This window comes from Chamaea fasciata, unplaced genomic scaffold (genome assembly GCF_029207755.1).
Source record: "Chamaea fasciata isolate MVZ Bird 193981 ecotype frontalis unplaced genomic scaffold, bChaFas1.0.hap1 SCAF_13, whole genome shotgun sequence".
Classification (NCBI taxonomy): Eukaryota; Metazoa; Chordata; class Aves; order Passeriformes; family Sylviidae; genus Chamaea; species Chamaea fasciata.
Window position 1 is genome coordinate 16,506,528 of NW_027094098.1, and position 19,944 is coordinate 16,526,471.

General features: G+C 39.8%; 1 protein-coding gene across 1 annotated transcript in view; it reads right to left on the bottom strand.

The window, feature by feature from the left end:
* MDFIC2 (MyoD family inhibitor domain containing 2) overlaps positions 1-19,944 on the bottom strand; it is a 44,514-nt gene that overhangs the window by 22,869 nt on the left and 1,701 nt on the right. The gene's annotated exons all lie outside the window — the stretch shown is intronic.

A 19,944-nucleotide genomic window follows, 5' to 3' on the forward strand; every position in this document is an offset into this window, starting at 1 on the left:
GAGTAGCTATCTTAAAACATATGGACTTCTCATATCTTTCAAAACGAGATGGTATTTCTGACACTATGTAAGTTCAGGTACCAGCTGGGCAGATCCCAGATTTAAGGTTAGGCAAGGAGCCAGGTTTATGTAACCTTGCTGATAATGAAGATATGAGGGACAGGTTTCTGAGACACTCATAAGGGAAAACTGGTTGCATTACCTTCCCCTTTGATAAGATTGAGGTAAAAAATTTGGTATTGTGACTTCATTACCAAAACTGAGTGACTGATGTGCACAAGATGATGTTTCAAAACATTAATCTAGCTAAACTCTTCTTTATTTCACTAAACAGTGTATCATATCTTTGTGGAGGAAGAAGCTGCCTGCATACATGCTTACTTTTTGCTGCAATAAATACTTTCCTGAAAGCTGTTTTCCCTTCTTCCTCTCCCTACCAGAAATTTGCCCCATTTAACAGCACTTTCACCTCCCTTTGCTTACTGCCTCTCTAGCCTAATTTTTAGTGTCAAAAGCCATATTTAATACAGTCCAATTTCACACATAACCACAAACCCCATTCTTCCAGATATGACCTCAGTTTATTTTATATCGCACATCTTTTTGTTAAGGTATTTTATACATAGCATAATATGCAATGATACGGCACTGATGTTTATCAAAATTGTTTTACACTGTACTTCTATTCCTGTCTTTTGGATCAAGTACAATACAGCTGCAGATTAGTACCATCTTTTAAAATAAGCTTAATGTGTTTATTTTCTTACCACATTCACTTCATCCACTAACTTGTTATATGGATTATATTTAATGGGAATCTTGTGGGACTATCAAAGGGCATTTATTTTCTATTGAAATAGCAATTAAGATAACACTCCACTAATATAGTAATCAAATAAACCTGACAAATAACAAAAACTTTTTTAAAGCTGCAGAGGCATGCTAACAAATCTATTTGATCAATATATGGGATGTGAAAAAAGAGGAGACAAGATTGACTGATGAATAAAATGGAACTGACACAAATAGGCTGACAGCCAGTCGCAAGTCTCTTTAGGGCAAATGCAATTAACTTAGAATAATAGACTCAAATTTGATGGTTAGAAATGCATTTTTATTAACAATCACAGCCTGAATCATTATGCACTCTTATGAATAAAATTGTAGTTATCCTGAAAGTCTGTGTATACATGTATGCGTGTACGTACAAAAAAGCCTTGTTGAAGGAGAGCTTTATTTTTGTGACAGAATGGTTGTGTGGGATTTAAAATATAAAGCATACACAAGTATAAATCTAAATATTCAAACCAGTGATATAAAAATCACATATGTAGTGTGCTAGTATTAATGATAAAGGCAATGAGCATCGGTCCCAGGACTGCTTGTTCTTTTGGGATGTGAAATTGCAATCAGGGATTTACAGATTTCATTCTGAGGCAGAGAAGTCATTACTAGAAACATAAGCTCATTCTCTTTACTTTAATAGCTATTTTAAATCATTCATTTAGAAAATACATTAACTATTTATTGTATAGGCAGTACGTTTCCATTGGCATTTCATTTTCATGCTTTTTTATAATCCTTTTTAGCAAATTATTTTATTAAAAGAAGATTAGAATTAGCAAAAGGATCCTACCAATTTTTGAAAATGCTACTCTTGAAGAAGAATATTTCCCATTATTAACAGGTATGCAGCATTAAAACTTTAAAGGAAGGGAAGAGATTCAATTGCTAATGTGTCCTTTTTCTTTTGACCTTCATTGCAGTAGCTGATTGCTATTTGTAAATTGCTTTCAAAATTATTAATCTCATTTAATTTCTGAATAAATACATAATCTTCTTTTTTATTCCCCTCCCAAAAATCCATGGGCTTTAGATATGAATAAAGCTGCCCAAAGCTTATGTTGTAGTGCAGACATCTCTTATTTGTGGGAAAAGAGACAAGACATCACTTAATGCAGACAAACACTGCAAGGTACTAGCAAAATATAACATGAATATGAAACCACGATACTTGCAACGCTTGGTGGTTAAATATCTTGAGAAAAAGTGGAATAGTAGGAAGTAAAACTGCACTGGGAATTATTTAAACCCAGGTTCATGTTTTTGCTGGACTTATGGCTGGGCAGGGACAGGAGAGCAGCAAGACACGATGCTCTGGCTGCCTACAGCATGAAAAACCTCACTCTGCTTCTCAGCCAGTTCCTGGGGTTGCTGAGATGGATCCAGGCAACATCCACGCTTGGTTTTTCTCCACCCTGAAGGTGATTTCAAGCCTTCCCAATTCTCCAAAGTGAGAAGTGCACAGACATACTGGGGAGGTAAAAACACCTCCTGTCTGGTCGGGGAGAGGCTCATGGAAACTGTTGGGAACAGGGATGGTGTCTGGCTGGGGAAAATTTTTCCGGTAAACACCTGGTGTCTGGGGAATTTGCCGTTTTAGTTTTCTGCCTCTAATTAGGCTTAAAGTCATTACTGTGAGGAAAAGAACTTCTTGGGAACTCCAACAGTTGCTGGAGATGCTCCAGCCATTTCTTTCTCTCATAATCTATTCTAGATAGTCACAGCAGCCCACCACAACGCTTCGTGAGCTGGCTTCTTGAATAGCTGGCATTGCTTGTTCTTAGAGATGAGACGGATGGATCACATGTTGTTCTAGCACCACCAAACCTGGTGTGTGCCTAAAATGGCAAAAATCCTGTTGGTTCTGGCATAGTTGTTTTACTTTTACCCAGAAATCATTGCAAAATACTCCAAGACTTGGATTGCTGAAGGTGTCTCACAGATCTGCATTTAGTGTGAGAAGGAGTCTGAGTAGTTCACCTTCTGTTATCTATTTAATGTCTCCTTTGTAGACATGTTGCTGAGACCGATGGAAGAAAAGCTACTTTTTGGAATGTGTGGCTAGAAAAACAATGTGCTTTGACCACAGTTACTTCACATTTTAAATAAGGAACAGGTCTTACTAAACTTTGATGAGTTTCTTCAGGTAAACTGACTAAAAAAGAAAGACCAGACAACCTCTGATTTAGATGGGGCAACTTCTTTAGAGTCAGTGCACAACTACCATGTGGAACTGGGGCTGTGGGCTCAGTTCTACCAACCTGTAGGTTTTAGGCTACTGAAACACTGACTAACTTCACACAGTGTTTCCTGATGTATGGTGATGTAAGAAAAAGGAGGCTCAGGCCCTGCATGATGAGACTAGTTCTCCACTGATGCAATCATCCAACCAGAACAGGAATGACTCATGCTATCCATAAATATCCGGAGGCCTTTGTGTGATCGTTTAAAGTCGTCCACACCAACCTCATCTCATTTGCTTGAATGGCCTTTCTCCTGAGTTGGAATGATACATGTAAGAGTAAATCCAGGCCCTTAAAAATAAAATCATAATTAGTTTCTCTTAATAGCTGCTCGACTAAAAAAGTCAGATCTTCAAAAAGTATATTAGCAAAAGACATTGGGAATTTTTTTCCTAACTCAGCAGCCATAGGCTTGTTGCTGATGTTTCATACTTGCAGTAGGTTTCTATTTGCATTTGTGTTCCATATTTTTTATATTGCCTTCTGAGAAATTATTTTGCTTAAAGGAGATTAGAATTACCAAAATGTAACTACCAGGTCTTGAAAACACTTACCCTGAAAATTATATTTCTCCCCAGCACCTGTCACTTTTGTTCCACTGCATCTTAAACCTGCTCTAGTTCTGAACTCTGATTTCACCGTTTCATGCTCCCAAAATATTAAAAGATTACATTCCCCATCGGTTTACACTTTCCTCAGTTTTTTATCTTCTACAAATATGGCTTGGCCAAAACGTTCTTGATGAAATAAAAATACTTTTGCTTTGCTTTCTGTTCACCTCATCCTCGAGCAGGTGCCAGGCAATCTGCGGCAGCTCTTCTGCTACCTGAGAAATGTTCAGATATAGAAACACCAGGCCAGCCTCTGTTGTCACAGCATGGAAAGCCAAAAATAGATGACATGAGAACATATTTCTTCCAATGAAATTTTTTTCAGCTGCGTGGATTCTTCAGATAAGCAGGTTTTAGTGTTGGAAGAGAATAGTGTTGGAATGAAGAATCTAGAATGTACATTTATAATATAAAAATAGTCTGTATAATATAGGCTTAATTAGGCAGGGATAGGCATGTTTGAATATTCCTCCTTCCAGTGGTTAGAATTGTGGCAACAGCTGGTCTTCCATGTCAGGTATGTTTCCTCCTATTGGTATGGTTGGAAAGCCACAAAATAAGTAAGTTTCTTCCCGAAGCCATATTTGTAACATACTTAGGTTGCCCTTCCCTGGTTTGCTGTGTGATTCAGGACTATCCTGAAGGCTGGGTTGCACCAGACATCATCTTGTGTTAGGGTCACTGCCATGGGAGAATGATGGAATATTTTAAAGCTGAGGAATGGTGCCAAAAAAGAATTACAGGTCAAGCAAGATGCAAAGGATTTTAGTTCAGCTAGACCCAGTCTTCATGACATGAAAGTCTCTGTGGGCTAAACCCTTTGGTATTTTCCTTCTCATTTCTTCTTAAACATCATTAATTGACAGTGCCTGAAACACTTCCTAGGGCAGAGCATTGCCTAATCATCTTTGCTTGGAAAATATTTCCCTAACATACAAGCTGTGTTTCATTCTTCTCCCCAAATAAGCATAAGGGCAGGTGTCCCACTGTGAAAGTGGAAAGTTATATAATGGGTGAGTAATTCCAAGGGGAGTAAAGAAGTCAGCACTGCAGATTCTTCAAAACTAGATATTTCTGGAATAATTTGTTTCCTCCTGGTCTTGGTGGCGCTGCTTACTTATGCCTTTCTTCACAGCAAAGGGTCACATTTTTTTCTCTCATGTGGTTTTCTCTTAAATCAAATTACCCTTAAAGACACCCAAGGCAATTGCCATTTCAGTTAGGATCTAAGCATGCTTGATGGATATCTTATTTATAATGGGCAGTGTCAGTGGTGCTTGGACAAGGGGTTGATTCTGCCTTAGCTTTTATGACAGTGCTAATAAAGTTCTCTGGTTCCCAGATAACATGTTACAGTCCTGTTACTGCAGTGCAAAATTATGGTTAACACTCAGCTGGTGGTTATTGTCCTGTAAATGTTCAGCATATTTCAGTGGTGCATTAGCACAGAGTTGCTGGAGTGACTGGTGATTTCTGCCATGGCCAGAAATCCGTCACACTTAGTGCTCAGTGCAGATACAGGTGAAACGTTTCTGTCCCTGAAAACTTGAGGTCTACGTAGACAGCTGAATTATGGTGATTTTACAGATGATCAGCTGCAATGTTGACGCAGATTTATTTTTTCTGAAGACCACAAAAGCAGCTCAGGTAAAGTCAGGTACAAAACTGTGTTCATTTGAGTGCTAAATGGATAATGAAAAGTCTATTTTTTTCTCCAGTTTTAAATAGTGTCAGCTATAGCCTTTATCCTCTGTATTTCTTAAAATTCCTTGCTTCATTTTCTGCTGTCATCAGGGAGAGAACTATGTTGATTCACCTTCTAGGTGGCCTTCCAGCTGTGTATGGTGTATATTTTTAATTCCTTTAGGTTCAGTTTGAATTGTTCATAGAACACTTACGTAATTTCATTGAAAGTTCGAATGTTCTCCCAGGAGAAGGTGAATTTGCAAGGGTTGTCATTATGCTTCTTTTCAAACAACCTCCCCCAAAATTTTAAGGATGGAAAACCACAAAATTGCACTAAAATGGCAAAAAACACCTATATAAAATGTTGCTTTCTTGTGAAAATAAGCAAAAGAACTGTAACTACCTTGGAAATCAGAGTAGTGTATGGAGCTCTGTGATTTTTGGGAACAGACTAGCCCAGTACAGTTATCCTCTCTGTCTGGAGCTCACAGAATCCTTCTCAGTAATTTTTCTTTCAGAGGGATTTATTCCTTGCTGCATTAGTGAATGCAGTCAAACCCCAACACATCAGCAGAGAGCCCTGTCTCTAAATCTAGGTGCTTGCTCCCTGGAAGCCAAAGGGAGTTTTGCCATCGACTTTGATGGAAGTAGGAACAAGCCCTTTATTTGCAACTTAAAGCAAGTAGGTTAGAATTATGAAGAATGATTATTTAAAATAGCAATGATGTAATATCAGTGTCAATTCCATTATTTTAACAGATGTAAATTTGCTCTGCTCTTGAACTCTGGTGAATTTTAATGGCAATATTAAAGAGATACTATTAAGACTACTTAAAAGAACTATTTGTAAAAAGTGTCTCCAGTTAGGGGAGGGAAAAAGTTTAAATTGCTTTTTTATTCAGTCTGCACAATTATTTATTGAAGGGTTTTGTATATTACAAATTAATATGCATTAGAAGCTGAAAAGATCACACAATAATTCCAGTAGTCATTGAATATGGGAGAGCTTGCACTGTTTAGACAAAGCAAATAGAGTCTTTATCCAGCTGGAGTTTAGGCAGTCTTCACCATAGTGAAAATAAGGATTTCATAATGTACATTATGGGCAATGTAGATGAAGAAAGCAGTTTAAAATCAGCTCCTTTAATAACTGCTAGTAGTGTAAATTTACATACATTCCAAGGTAAGAGCCATGCCAACAACTTCAGTGTTGTACCTGGCTAATGGTGACTGCTGTCTCTTCCCTGGCAGTCCATGGGAATCCAGGATTTGGAGGTACTTACAGGATTCAGATCTAATTTTTAACAAAACCTGCATTCCAGTGGGGACACCAATGGGAGAAGGGGATCAGAGTGACCAGTTCTGGAGCGAGACCTCTTAAAATTTATGTGCAAAGCTGTGAGCATCTGCCTTAAAATTGCTTATTTTCTGGAGTGAAATTTTAGTTTTAAAACCAATTTTATGGCTTCAGTTCAGAGCTGATAAAATGAAATGCATTATTTTGAACAGGCTGGTATTGCACAAACCAGGTTATCGCAGGCCAGAAAAGCAGGTGTTGCCAGTTTTTCTTTCCGCAAGATTTTTTCAAACAAATAACAGAAAATGAGACTGAGAATCAGGGAAAGCCAGATTCTAACAATTCAGTGCTGGCATTTTTATTAAGGGCTCATTTCTCTCATTAAAATCAATGTCAGTACTTTTTGATTTTTACCTCACCTACAGCTATTAATTTTGGGTGCTAAAATTATTTCTGTTTATTTCTTGGCTATATGAAGGGTTCATCTTCAGTGTTCATCTTCATTAAGAGGTGCTGGGCACTGGAAACTGCAGTCAAGGGTCTCAGTTACCCATAAAGCTGGATATTTAGAATATCTAAGTATTACATATACCTAAAGCAATCACACTTCCAAGTAATTGCTTCACCTCCACTCCTATTAATCACCTTCATGGAGCAAATAGGCTGCTTTAGTGGTTAAGTGCTGAAAATGATTTGAGACCCTCAAATGAAAAGTAAAAATTTGTCAGGTTTTTTTACCTCATGAGGGAAAACAAGGTGCATGAGCAGAGCTGGACTTTGTGAATCTTTTGACCTCACAACTGTTTCTTTTGAGTAAAGTCTGGGAATGCATTCTCAGAAGAATTCAGCTTTGATCCTAGAGGAAATGTCCCTTTCCATTAGTTTTTATTTCCTTTTTTTTTTTTTTTTTTTTTTTTTTGCTGCACACAAACTTGAATATTACAGAGGTCAAATCCATCAAACTTTCCCAAATTTTCTCCTGGGAGGTGAATCAGGCTTCATCTTCAAGTGACAATCTTTCAGTTGTGCGAAAAATGTCTTTAATTCTGTAAAAGCCACCAAACTGAGAAGTCTAGGCTAACCTACTGGGGAAGGAGAGAAGGTGGAGGGTGAATTTGACTGCAGCATCTGGTGTAAACTCAGGTACAGATTTAGACATCACTGGGTATTAACCATCTCCAAGGGTAGAAAGAGCTTTTTTTTTCTGTCAATGGAAACATACCACAATTAACTTTTTCTTCCTCTTTCCTCTGCATATAACAAGGTTCTTTCTATATTATGCAACAACCCATAATGATCAGCTACCCAAAATACATCTCCTTGGCCACCAAGTCACCCTGGCTGTGACATGACTGACCCAGAGCAGAGGGGTCAGTGCAGCCTGTTTGCATCACAGTTGACCCAAGCAGCTCTAGCTCAGCATAAAGTTTTAAAGCGGAGCCAAATGTAGCCTAACAGGGAAGGCTTGGAAGAGTTTCCCTGCCAGAACCCAAACCCTGTGCTGCCAGTTTGCTTGTAACTTATTGGTATGGTCTACACAGTGCTCTTGAGATTAATAAATATATAATCCCATATCCCATTACCACACAGTGTTTGAAACATTTCCCATTAACAAAATACAGTACAAGCAGGTAAAAATATCAATGCATCTCATTAGCAGGGGGATGATGGAAAATATGTATTATATTAATGCCAAGTTTTGGGCTCCTGGGAGAAGTTTAGGGGGGTGGGGTGGGGAATGTATTTCTCCAGGTGGTCTCAAGTGGAAGGATAGAGTTTCTTGACTAACCCAACAATTAGAAACAGGGCAACACTATAGCCAAGATGTGGCCTCTAATCAAAACCAAGGCATTCTTCATCCTCTATCAGAAGCAGATTCAGCAACAGGCCTTAGCACAAGCCTAACTTCAGGCATATGAGTGATTCTGGTGCCTTTGCCCTTGAGATCTTGGCCTAAAGAATCGTATCTGATGTTTTAATTTTGTCAGCATGTGCATGGGTTGTTTCGGGTTGCAGAGCAACCTGCAGTGTCCTGTGCTCTGATTTTCTTCAGCAGTAAGAGAGAATTTCAGTGTGACAGAAATGCAGGTGGGGCTAAAGAACAGGGGATTGGAGCCTTGGGAAAAATAATACAGGAAAACTGTGTGTGATGAATACATGCATTGCAGACCTGTGGCCTGAAAACCAAACAGACCAAACCACTCAAATCTTTGACTGGCAAAATCTTTTTCTCCCATTTTATAGGAATGCTGGAGACTGAAATCAGCGCTGCAAAACACTGGGTGAGGAACACTGACATTATTAATTTCATAATTAATTTAGTGACCAGCTACTGTTCTCTAGGTCTTCATGGCTGACTCTGTTAAACCACCTAAGCCTGGGCAGAGGAAAGCAGATGTTTAATTTGTGTTTCGGGTCTGGGAGGGACCTTGGTAATTGCTGGACTCTGCCTTAAAGATGAGGTTCAGATGGACCAAAGTCCTTTTATCCTAGTAAGGTTGTGCCCATGGCAGGGGGTTGGCAACAAGACAGTCTTTTTAAGGTTGCTTCCATCCCAAAATATTCTATGATTCTAACTAGATAAGCAGCCTTTACCTGTTTGTTTGTTTGTTTGTTTGTTTTTAACTTTTTGGGTTGAAACAATCAAACCCGTAATTCAGTGGGTAGGTTTTTTAGGGAAGGAGCTCTACTTGGTGTAGATTTAAAGGATATAATACACCACTTCTTGGACAAACACAAGCTGGTAGTAAATCCTAACAGGCTTCCTACCATGGTTTAGGATACCTTAGGCAAAACCTGGAGTACCAGTTTTTAACCTGGGATCTTTCTAACTCACTCTTAATGTAGTGTTTCTGGAAAGTTCTTCATGAGGAAAAAAAAAAACAGCCAATGAAATTAGAAGCTTGGAATGGGAGGTCTGTGGGTTTTCTGCTCTCATAAATTGCTTGCAAAACACACGTGGCTGTTGAAGGGCCGTGTTGGGGGGGAAAATTCCCCTGGCAGAGCGGCACCACATGTTCCTGCTTGTCCATGTGCTCCATGCAGCTGGGCAGTGGATCACATAACACAGTCAATGCCAGCTAGCCATCCCTGGGGGGCCCCAAAATTGTAAACAGAGTGGGCAAAAAATACCTCCCAGAGGCACAGCACTACCTGTGGGAGCAGGAATGCTTGAGCCAGCTGCCCAAGCCTTGTAGTCAAGGGCACTTGACAGGTGGCCATGCCTGGCCCAAGGCTCTCAGTTTGTCCCAGGCTCTTGGCCACAATCTTGTGCCCAGAGCCTGGATGTCTGGCAGAGTGGTTAAGAGGTCACTGAGGGTGGCCTGGGGGCCAGGGGCGGCTGAGGAAGTGCTGTGCCCTGCAGAACTAAGGGCAGGCTCCTCGTAAGGTGCTCAGCATAATCGGGGCTCCCAAATGCCCTTGGCTGGCATTGCACTGAAAAATCATTCTGCGAGCAGAAGGGGCTCACACGTGATGTGTGCACAGCTAAGATTTCACTGTTGTTTTCATAACAATAATTATTAGTTTAATTACTTTGTGTATTAACAGTTTTTCTTTAAGTGAGAAAAGTCTGGACTGTATAGTCAAGTTCTTGTACAACCCATGCCCAGCTTTTCCAATACCTGCTCTCTTATGTGGTGCTGTGCTCACCCTCCCAACATGTGTTGTCCCATCCCACGTGGTGTCCAGAAGCTCCTGCTGTGTTTCCACCTTCCTCTATCTTCCTCCATGTCTCTTGTTAGCCCAGGCAATGCCTGCCCAAGGGGACCCATCAAGAAATGCGGGCATTATAGAGCCAGCCAGCAGGGATATCTAGCTGTGGGAGGGGTGACCTTGAGACACCACCCCTGTAAGGTTCTTCAGCAGGAGAACGTGGAGAAGAAATTTTTGGCAGGCAGGATGAGAGTCAAGGCAAGATTAGGTTAGAATTGGCTCAAAAGACAATGCCTAGACATGAGCAGCATTTGTTTTCCCAGAGCTGATGAGGATGCATCATTGTAGTCCAATCTTCCATTGCTCGGTGTTCTGGCAAGTTCTTGTTTTATGAAAATGTACAGAGATTTAAAAAAACCCAACTTGGGAAAACTATGGCATTTTACATATAAATCTGTTTTATTCTGAGTGAAATTTAACTGTAATGATCTTAATGATTTATGTAAAGTGAAATATTAGGTTTTCCTTTTTCTTTCTCTTTTAGCCCTGGTCTCACACAGGCATATTAATGATTATTTGTCAAAGTCACACTGTTTGCTTACAAGGTACGAAGGCTTTTTAGACACTATAATGACAGCTTTTGATTCACTTGATAATATTTAGAATAAGCCATAAAAGCCAATCTCTGAACGAACAGACCGCTTTTATTGGCTTTTAGTGCTATTACTGCTATCATAAGTGGTAAATTGGCCTAATGCAAGTAATACTGCTGTGTCATACTGTAAAAACCACTGCTGAGTTTTTATATTTTATTTATTTTTCATGAAAAAATTTCAAGGCATGGGGACTGTTCTATCCTTTTGCAAGTCTTGGTGATTCCCTCCAAGCCAGAACTGGGGAAGCTTCCACTGTTGTTTGGAATTTCTTTGCTCAGTGGTTACAATTTCTGATGGAACAGGGCTGATCATAAAGTTGGGGACCATGAGTGTGAGTGCAGTGAATATCTCCCTGAAGCTCATGGGTTATTTATTTATTTAAATCATGAATAAACTAGGAAAAGAAAAAAAAGATTGCTTAGCTGGAAGCTGAATTGGATATAGTTCAAATTCTTTGTGCTAGATTTTATTTGCCTTGTTTTATATTAGCAATAGTATTTTTTTAAATAGTAAGCACTTAAAATATCTGCTGACAATAAATTTGGTCACCACGTCATCTAGCCAGAATGACTACCAGGTGCCATAATTGCTTTTTCCTATGATTCTCTTGGCTTTCTTCCCCTAATCTCATCATCTCTCATATTGTTTTACCCACTCCTGGAATATAAGCATGGACTTCAGAGCTTCAAAATTAACCTACAACTTCTTTTTCTTTTAATAAGGAAATTCAGTTATTTAGTATTTAGATGAGAGAAACGGTTGAGAAAGTGAAACTGAAGAGATTTGAGTTGCTTTTGAGTTTCCACTCTTTTATTTTCCTCTTCTTCCCCTTCACTCGTGAACTTCCATAGTGGGTATTTTTCAGTGGTTCTTGTTTTGGGGAGAAAAGTGTAGGGGTTTTAAATTTAGTTAAAACTTGAATATTCTGAAGGCAAATAAAACTTCATCATGGTATATTGTGTGGTTATTAAAAAACTAGTCTAGTGACAGAGAATTCTGTGTAATAATCACCAACTTAACTTGGATGCATGCTGTAAATAATTATTCATATTCAATATGCTGTAGGAACAGGAAGAATCATATTTCAATTTAAATTCTGGCATCCAAGCATTTGGGGATACATGAAAGCATTTTGGCATAAGTTTCAGTTGCCATGGGCATGTAACTAAACACAATTTTTGGTGCTAAAAGGGTTTAACTTCTATGTAAGACAATTACATTTACAAAAATCACAAAGCAGAAGGTTCTCTAAATCTGATGTCTGAGTTTTCTTCAGTTGGAAGATACTGATTTGACCTGTATCTTTCTCTGAAGAACTCAAGTGGTCTTATTTTCCCCAAATCTACACTTCCCTTAAATTGCAGGTGCAGTGATATAAGCAAAGAGTGTTCCTAGTTGCATCTCTGCTGCAATAGCATCTTCTTTCATTTGAAGCTGTTTGTGGACATATTTCAGCAAGAAGAACATAATCTGTCAGTAATCAGTTCTCTCATGTCTCAACAATATCATGGCAATGTTTGATTTTCTGTAGAGCACAGCAGTGAGTGGTGCATCTACTTCTCTGTATCTGGAACCCAATGATGTATTCAGGGAGAAGTTTTTCTTCCTGGGCATATTTCTGTGCTGTGTGTATTCATTTATATGTGAGAGAAGACAACATTATCATGTTTAACTGCTGCAATCATAAGCACATTAAGTAGACAGATAATAAACAATCCATCTGAATTTATGATTAAGTTAATTGTGTCTGTGTTTTTCTAATGTGTTTATTCAGATTAAAGACTGAAATTAGAACGAGACTATATAATCAAGAGACCCTAAGAGACTGACTCTTATAAAATAAAAATTAATTTAGTTTAGGGGGATAACAAAGATCTCTGCAACACTGAAATATCACTTAGGGGGCAAAGAGGCCTTGTGCAATTCCCTTCAAAGAGATGAATCTCAGGAGTAGTAGGAGTTATTGAGGAACTCAGTTGACACTGAGGGCTTCAGCACCTCCTTTTTGTATGTGCCCTTCTGTCCAGCAGGCAGCAGACTCCCAGGTTCAACTTTCTACACAGTGCACGCAGAGGGTCAAGTCAACCAATAAGCTGAGGGGGTAGGTGAGGAAACAAGGAATCAAAGTTGGATGGGGTGTTGAATCTCAAAGATTTTCCACTTTTTACTGATAGCTGAATACTCTCCCTGACAGGAGTTGGAGCCTGTATCCTGCTCTTCACTCAGGTGTCCTTCCCTCTGTCTCTCTGGAGCAATGAGCTTTAAGTGGTCACTCCAGACTGATCCACTTGGGAATCTTCAAACCATGATATTACCCAGAGTATCTGATAGCTGGGGATGAGAGTCTTCTTCTGGAAGGAGTGAATCTGAGTACTCTCATATGTTCATGTGCACTGAGCCCAGATCTGAAATCCCAGATCTAATCACCAAGCTGTTCTGAGAAGGAGTTTGTGTCCAGGATTTTATTACTGGTCATTTAGAGCAGTCACTTTTAATGTCTCTATCCATTTGGACTTCGTTCTAAATACTTATTCAAAAAATAGATGGAAAATGATTCTGTTGAATCTCAGCTAACAAGAAATGTTTAAACTAATTTCACTTCTGGTCTTTTTTCCTGTAATATCTTTCAAAAGCAATAGACCACCAGCCTGCCCAGTATTTAGCACATTCACACAGCACTTAGTCTTGAGTACTTGGAGGCAGTTGTATTTTACAGAATGATTGGAAATCTTTGATCAGATGAGGGGATGTCTATTTTTTTTTCTTAACCTAATTATATTTAATCTGAATATTTCATTGAACTGCTCCAATAACAAGAATTTTGCTATACCTCTGTATGACTGTGACTGTTAGTTTGGCTCCACATACCACTGTGTAATCTCCCAGCCCTATAAAACACTTCCTGAAAACTGGCTCTGAATAATCCATGATTATTCTGCCTTCTAACTCGAAGTAAATCAGGCCTGCATAGTTTTTGTTGTGATGGGCTTGCGCTGCCTCAGATCTAGCAGACCAGTTTGGCATTTGACCCTTCCCTCTATGAACTGAGGTGGTAAAATGAGCCATGGCTTTGTTCCTGCTGCCTCAGTGATGCCATGAGATGATTAGTGGTATCTATTCTTAAACATATTGGGACAAATCAGATTTTTTGCAAGCCAGTGCAGCTCTGTTGCTTTAATGGAATTATTCATCTCTTTGTCACTGACCCTTAGGGTAAGATTTTCCACGCACCAGTTTGCCATCTTAAGTAGGAAGTGCTATGGAGGCCCTTGGACATTTGGGTTCTGCTTTAATGTTTATGTTGCTGAGATACACAACAACTAAAGAGTGTCTGTAGTGTTATTTCATGTTTTGTTCTACTAACACAATGATAGGCAAAATTCTGAATATTTTGCCCAAGTACAGCAAAGAAGAGAATTGGTCTGGAAAACTTCCAGCAGTGAATGAAAAAATACATTCAGATCTTCCCCAGCACTGGCAGTTGAATGAAACAAACTTTTCCTTTGTAGAAAAAATTTACTTCAGGCAATCAAACCTAAATAAACATTCACATATATTTTTATAATAGATATCCAGGATATCTACACAAAGGAGCGTGACTTTAAACTTTAAAAACTTTGACGCTATCACCCAGAGAAGTACCCCTGTCTGCACTGTACATCCAAAGTCCGACATCTTCCGGGATCTTCCAGCTCAAAGGTCAAGCACCCCTCAGTTTATAACATTGTAATTAGGAGTGGTGAGCTGGGACCATTGCAGATTTCATATACTCCCTCTCCATTGCAAGAGTCTTTAAATCTGCTGTTTTACAACTTAAAGGAAGGGTTGTCTTCATTAATTCATTTGGTCATAGTCCTGAAGCTGACAAGGCATCTTCCAGGAATTTGAGCCCCCTGGGATCCTTGTCATCAGTTTTTAAATGCGCTCTTTTTTGTGTGTGTGGTGTTCTTATCTGGAAACAGTCTGCTTGGATTAGAACATTCATCTGAGAAGCATTTGGCATTTTCTGTTACATGAAACTGAGAAGTCTTTCTTTGCTATCAGTCTTCTATAAAGCTTTTCAATGCAATGACTTAATTCAGGCTGAAAGAAGAGAGTGAAAAAAGCTTCTGGACTCAAGTCAGCAAAATTCAGGAAACAAGTGTCCAACCTTGTATATAAAATTGCATTCACTGACTTGTGAAATTTTAGGAAGAAATTCTAAAAATGTCATTTAACTCCCTAAATGAAGGGATGCAAGTCAGATCAAAACACCCTGCTGAGAATAGTCTCAGCAAAAGTACAAGCCTTGTACTTTTACTCCAATCCTCCCAAACCAGGGATAAAACTGGGAGGTTGTAAAAACTGGGAAATTCCCTGAGTGTCTCCAGGACAATTCTCCTTCTGCAATACCAGTCTTGTGGCATTGTGTCCTTCCCACTTTATTAATGCTTGTAAAAGTCTCTTCAAGCCTCTGCACAAATGGGAGAGGAGTGTTCTTGGAAAAAGGCATTTTTGAGTGCTGCCACATAGAAAGGTTTTCCTCTTATCCCAGCACCAGGCCGTGGGAAGTTTTGGTAAAGTCAGGAATAGTCTTCTCCTGTGTTGGGATGTACCATGAAGAAATGTAGCCCAGTCTCACCCAATGGGATTAATACTGGAATAAATTATAATTTGAATAATGTCACTAGCGCCAGGTCTATGATATAAGTAACTCTCTTTTTTCACATGAAATGTAGTCCTTTTAAGGGGTGAAATATAATCCTGAACAGAGGCTCTATTTACCACTTAAGCCCTATTTTATGGTCTAAGTGCTGACCTTGCACTGACCCTCTGTACTGGGCTGAATTTTACCCTACAGTGAAAATCTGCTGGCTGGAGCAGTGGATTAAAGAAATTGGGGCTAGACTTTTTACTATTTGCAAGACAATGAAAACAGGCTTATTTTAGACAAAAATGTTTCTGATTTATGAGAATTTTAGTGCAAAAAGGGGCTATTTTGGAGAAAGTCTTGAGATTAGACTTTCAGTTATATTTTTGGCAAGAGAGCAAGGAAGCCATTTCATTAACTTTTCACTGGAAGTTATATATGGGAGGGCATTTGTGTACACAGCTGGGCAGCATAAAACAGGAGGGCTTTGTGTGAAAATATCCTGAAATGAAATTTCATTTCTGTGTGACTTGGATCTGCGTTCCTGGGCTGCCGTGGCCAGTTTGGGATGAAACCATGGGAGGGCAGTGTGAGGCCCTCAAACACTTTTTTTCCCCCTTGTGTTAGCAGTGGATGCAGAAACAGTGAACAGACCACTGTGGTCCCTGTGCAAAATCAGTGTCACCTTTTATAGCTTTATGTCCGTCAGATAAAGCTCCCGCCCGCTCCCACGTATCCATATGGCTGCAATCATCGAGGGATACCAAGAGATTTGTTTGTAAGGAGCTCCAAAAGCCACATGCTGAGGTTGGTGTGAATTTAGCTCTGCTTTGACCTCCCTCCTTTCCCAGCAGATGGCTGCTAATCTGGCACTAAATCACTGCCATGGTGGAAGAAGGTGCTGGCCCATGTGGAAGAGGTAGGGATGTGGCTGTGCTGGGAAAGGTGGGACCATCCCAGAGTCAGTTCCTGGGAGTGCTGCTCATCCTTGAGTGCTGCCTTTCTGGAGGCATGTCTGGTGTAGCTTCCAGATTTTACAGGATCCTCCCATGGCCATGTTGGGTTAGGGGCCCAGAGATTCTTCTTGTTCGGGGTGTGATGACTTGCTTGTTGCTCATCGAATCACAGAATCATGGAATGGTTTGGGTTGGAAGGGGCCTCTAAGGTCATCCAGTTCCATCCTCTGTCATGGGCAGGGACACATTTCACTATCCCAGGGTGCTCCAAGCCCTGACCTTGGACATTTCCAGGGATCCAGGGGCAACCGCAGCTGCTCTGGGTAACCTGTGCCAGGGCCTTTCACTGGGAAGAATTTCTTCCTAACATCTAATTTTAATATCTCCTCTTTCTTTCTTCTTTTTTTTTTTTTTTTTTAATTTTAAAACACTTCCCACTTTTCCTGTCACTCTCTCTCCATGGAATCTTGTGAGTGCACGAAGCAGGTGGGGATGCACGGCCTTGCAGAGGACATTTCTCAAATATTATCTTCAAGTTATATTGGCTGTTCTTTATTTATATGTGTCATATTCTAGGCACTGTCATTTATGTTATTTTGTGCGTGTCAGGTCAAAATGTGCATAAGTGGGGATAGCACATGCACTGAGAATTCCTGCACTGAGGATTCCTGCTCCAGTTTTTCATGGCAGATAACTTTTGAAGTGCTTCTTTGCTAATGAACCTGTGTCACTCTGCCCTGATGTTCTGTAAGCACTTACACGGGGATCTCTGTATCTCCATCCAAAACCAACTCCCATCTCCAGCAGCTCCCATCTTCTTCCCATGGCAGGAATAAAACACCAAAATCTGTCTCCACTCCTACACAAAATAGGAGTCATTGTCTGGTTTTGCTGCTGTGTCCCAGGCTTTCCTTGGGTTGGTTCACATCAGTGTTAAGGTCAGACAAGCAGAACTGCCTTTTCTCCATGCTCATTCATACAGATTCTGGTTGATTTGCATGTGATGGTCTGATGTATCCCCTCCAGATGCAAGGTTTCTCATCTGTTGTGTGATCTTTAGAAGTAAATAGTCCTGAAGGATATTCCATACTATCAGGAAACATTGCTGGTGTATATATCCCTTACCCTGAGACATCTTGGAATAGGACTGTAAACATTTCCCCATCCTTATTCTCGCTTTCAGCCCTGGGAGTCTTCCATGTTTTCCCCATCTAGACTTCAGTGCTAAATGCCTCAAGAGACAGAGATGTTTCGGGACTTTTTAGAGTGTAAGCTAACCTAGGAAACACATTTAACACTCTTCTCCCCTGTTTACATTTTGATTGCTATTTCACTATGGTTCTACATTCTGCAGGTGCTGTAGAGGACCCTTCACCAGAAAAAGGCTTGTAGTAGAAGCAGGAAAGAAAAGGAAAGGATAAACTTGTCATTGCCCTTTTTAAAAAAATACAGACCAAGGCCATGATTATGTACATGTTTCTGTCCCAGACTGTACTGACTTGTGCAACGTTTTTGTCCCTGTGTCATCTTTAACTGCCATCAGTTTCCTGGCGCACCTGTGGCACATCAGTGAGTAAAAATGACTTATTTAGAGGCAGAGCCATGAGGTGAACTGTTTATATTCTCCCTGCTGATAAGATACAACCCAAGATGCCCAGACTACTTTTGACAAGGCTGGTTTGGTTTCTGTTTTGCTTTGAGGAAGTTCTCCCTCAGAATGAGGCTTTGATTTCTGCTCTTAGAGGGTTCAAGACAGAAGTAAATTATCTTCTTCAAGAAAAAATAGAAGATAAGTAACTGGCAGCCAGATCAAACTCCCCCCACCCCGATTAAATTTTCTAATGCTGAAAGAAAACAAAAATTTATAGATACCTTATTTTGCTGTTGACCCATTGTACAACCAGTCCATGAGCTTTTACTTTGCAAAGCATTAGGAAAAACTGAAGTCTAGGAAAGACACTAAAGCCACAGCCTAGTTGTTTATTTCTGATACTATGTGGTTCATGATTGTTTCTTTTAGAAGGAACAAATAATCAATACAAAACCATGAATAAAAATAACTTTTCTTTAACACTGGATGCTAAAAGAACATATAGTCTTCTTACTGTGCCTGATGGAAACAGTACAAGTCTGTTCTCCACAATTCTTTGTTTATTGGAATGCCTGAAATCTATACATGAGGTATTTTTAAAACATTTAAACATAGAAGTTAAGCTTCTGCTCCAGACAATTTGTTTCACCATATTCTAAATTCCCAGTGCGTACCACAGAAGTGCTTAAAGCAAAGAAACAACAACAAATTTTTTTAAAAACAAACTTCAATTTAAGATAAAATAATTTCCATATTCTTATTTCAAGGAAAATTTGCTTCCCTCATGAGACACATTCAGTTATTGACTCAGCTGCTGTAGAAGGTTTTCAAGGCCCAATTCTGCTCTGTGGCACTTTGGAAAGAAGTGCCAACAGTCAACACTTGGCTATTTCTGAGAGATTGTAGCTCCTCCAAGCACAGAACAATCAAAATGTTGCTAATGATCCTGAAACTCTGCATGCGGTCTCTCCTTTGGAACTGGAGAAATAAAACCTTGTGAAGTAGTGTCACTAAATGAAATGAGCTCAGGTAGCCTACAGCTGTGAGGGATGTACCTGGCTCCTGGAGGAGGTCTGGACCAGAGGCTAAATAACAACATGGGACTCTGAGGGCCCTGACATCAGTCTTACCCTGTTGAGAGACACATTAAAGTCCTTTGGACTTCTATAACCCTTTGTAAAATTGCAAATCTCTTGTGTTCTACTCTCTAGCAATGGAATAAATACACAATTCAGTTCCATGTTTGCTGTTTGCTCACTCCCATCCCTCTCTGGGACACTCAAACTATAAAGTTTCTGCTTGCTGAGTTGTTGTGGAAGTGAACTGACCCCTTGCAAGCAGAGGGCTTGAGGTGTCCAGTCAGGCCAAGTCTGCATGCTGGTCAGTGAGCCCTGCTGGACAGTGAGCCCTGCGCCAGTGGGAGCTTTTCATTCTGTGCAAACGCTGCATCAACATGGCAGGCTGCAAGGCAGGGACATTAATTCAGGCCTGCTTTGCTGCAAACTCCTTTTCAGCTAAAAGATCTAACGTACAACTAATGGCATGAGCTTAAAATAGTGATGCACATGTTAGAGATGACATAACAGTGGCTATAAATGTGCCTTTTGCCCAATACCCCCATAGTTGGTGTTTTCAAAACATGAGGTTACTTGTTGAGTCTTCCCAAAATAATTTCTTTTAGGATTAGGATACAACTGTTCTCATTAAAAACCGTAATTTGCACCCAGCCATTTAATTTAATTTCTATCTTGTGCATCCTGAAAGCCTACTCTTAGAA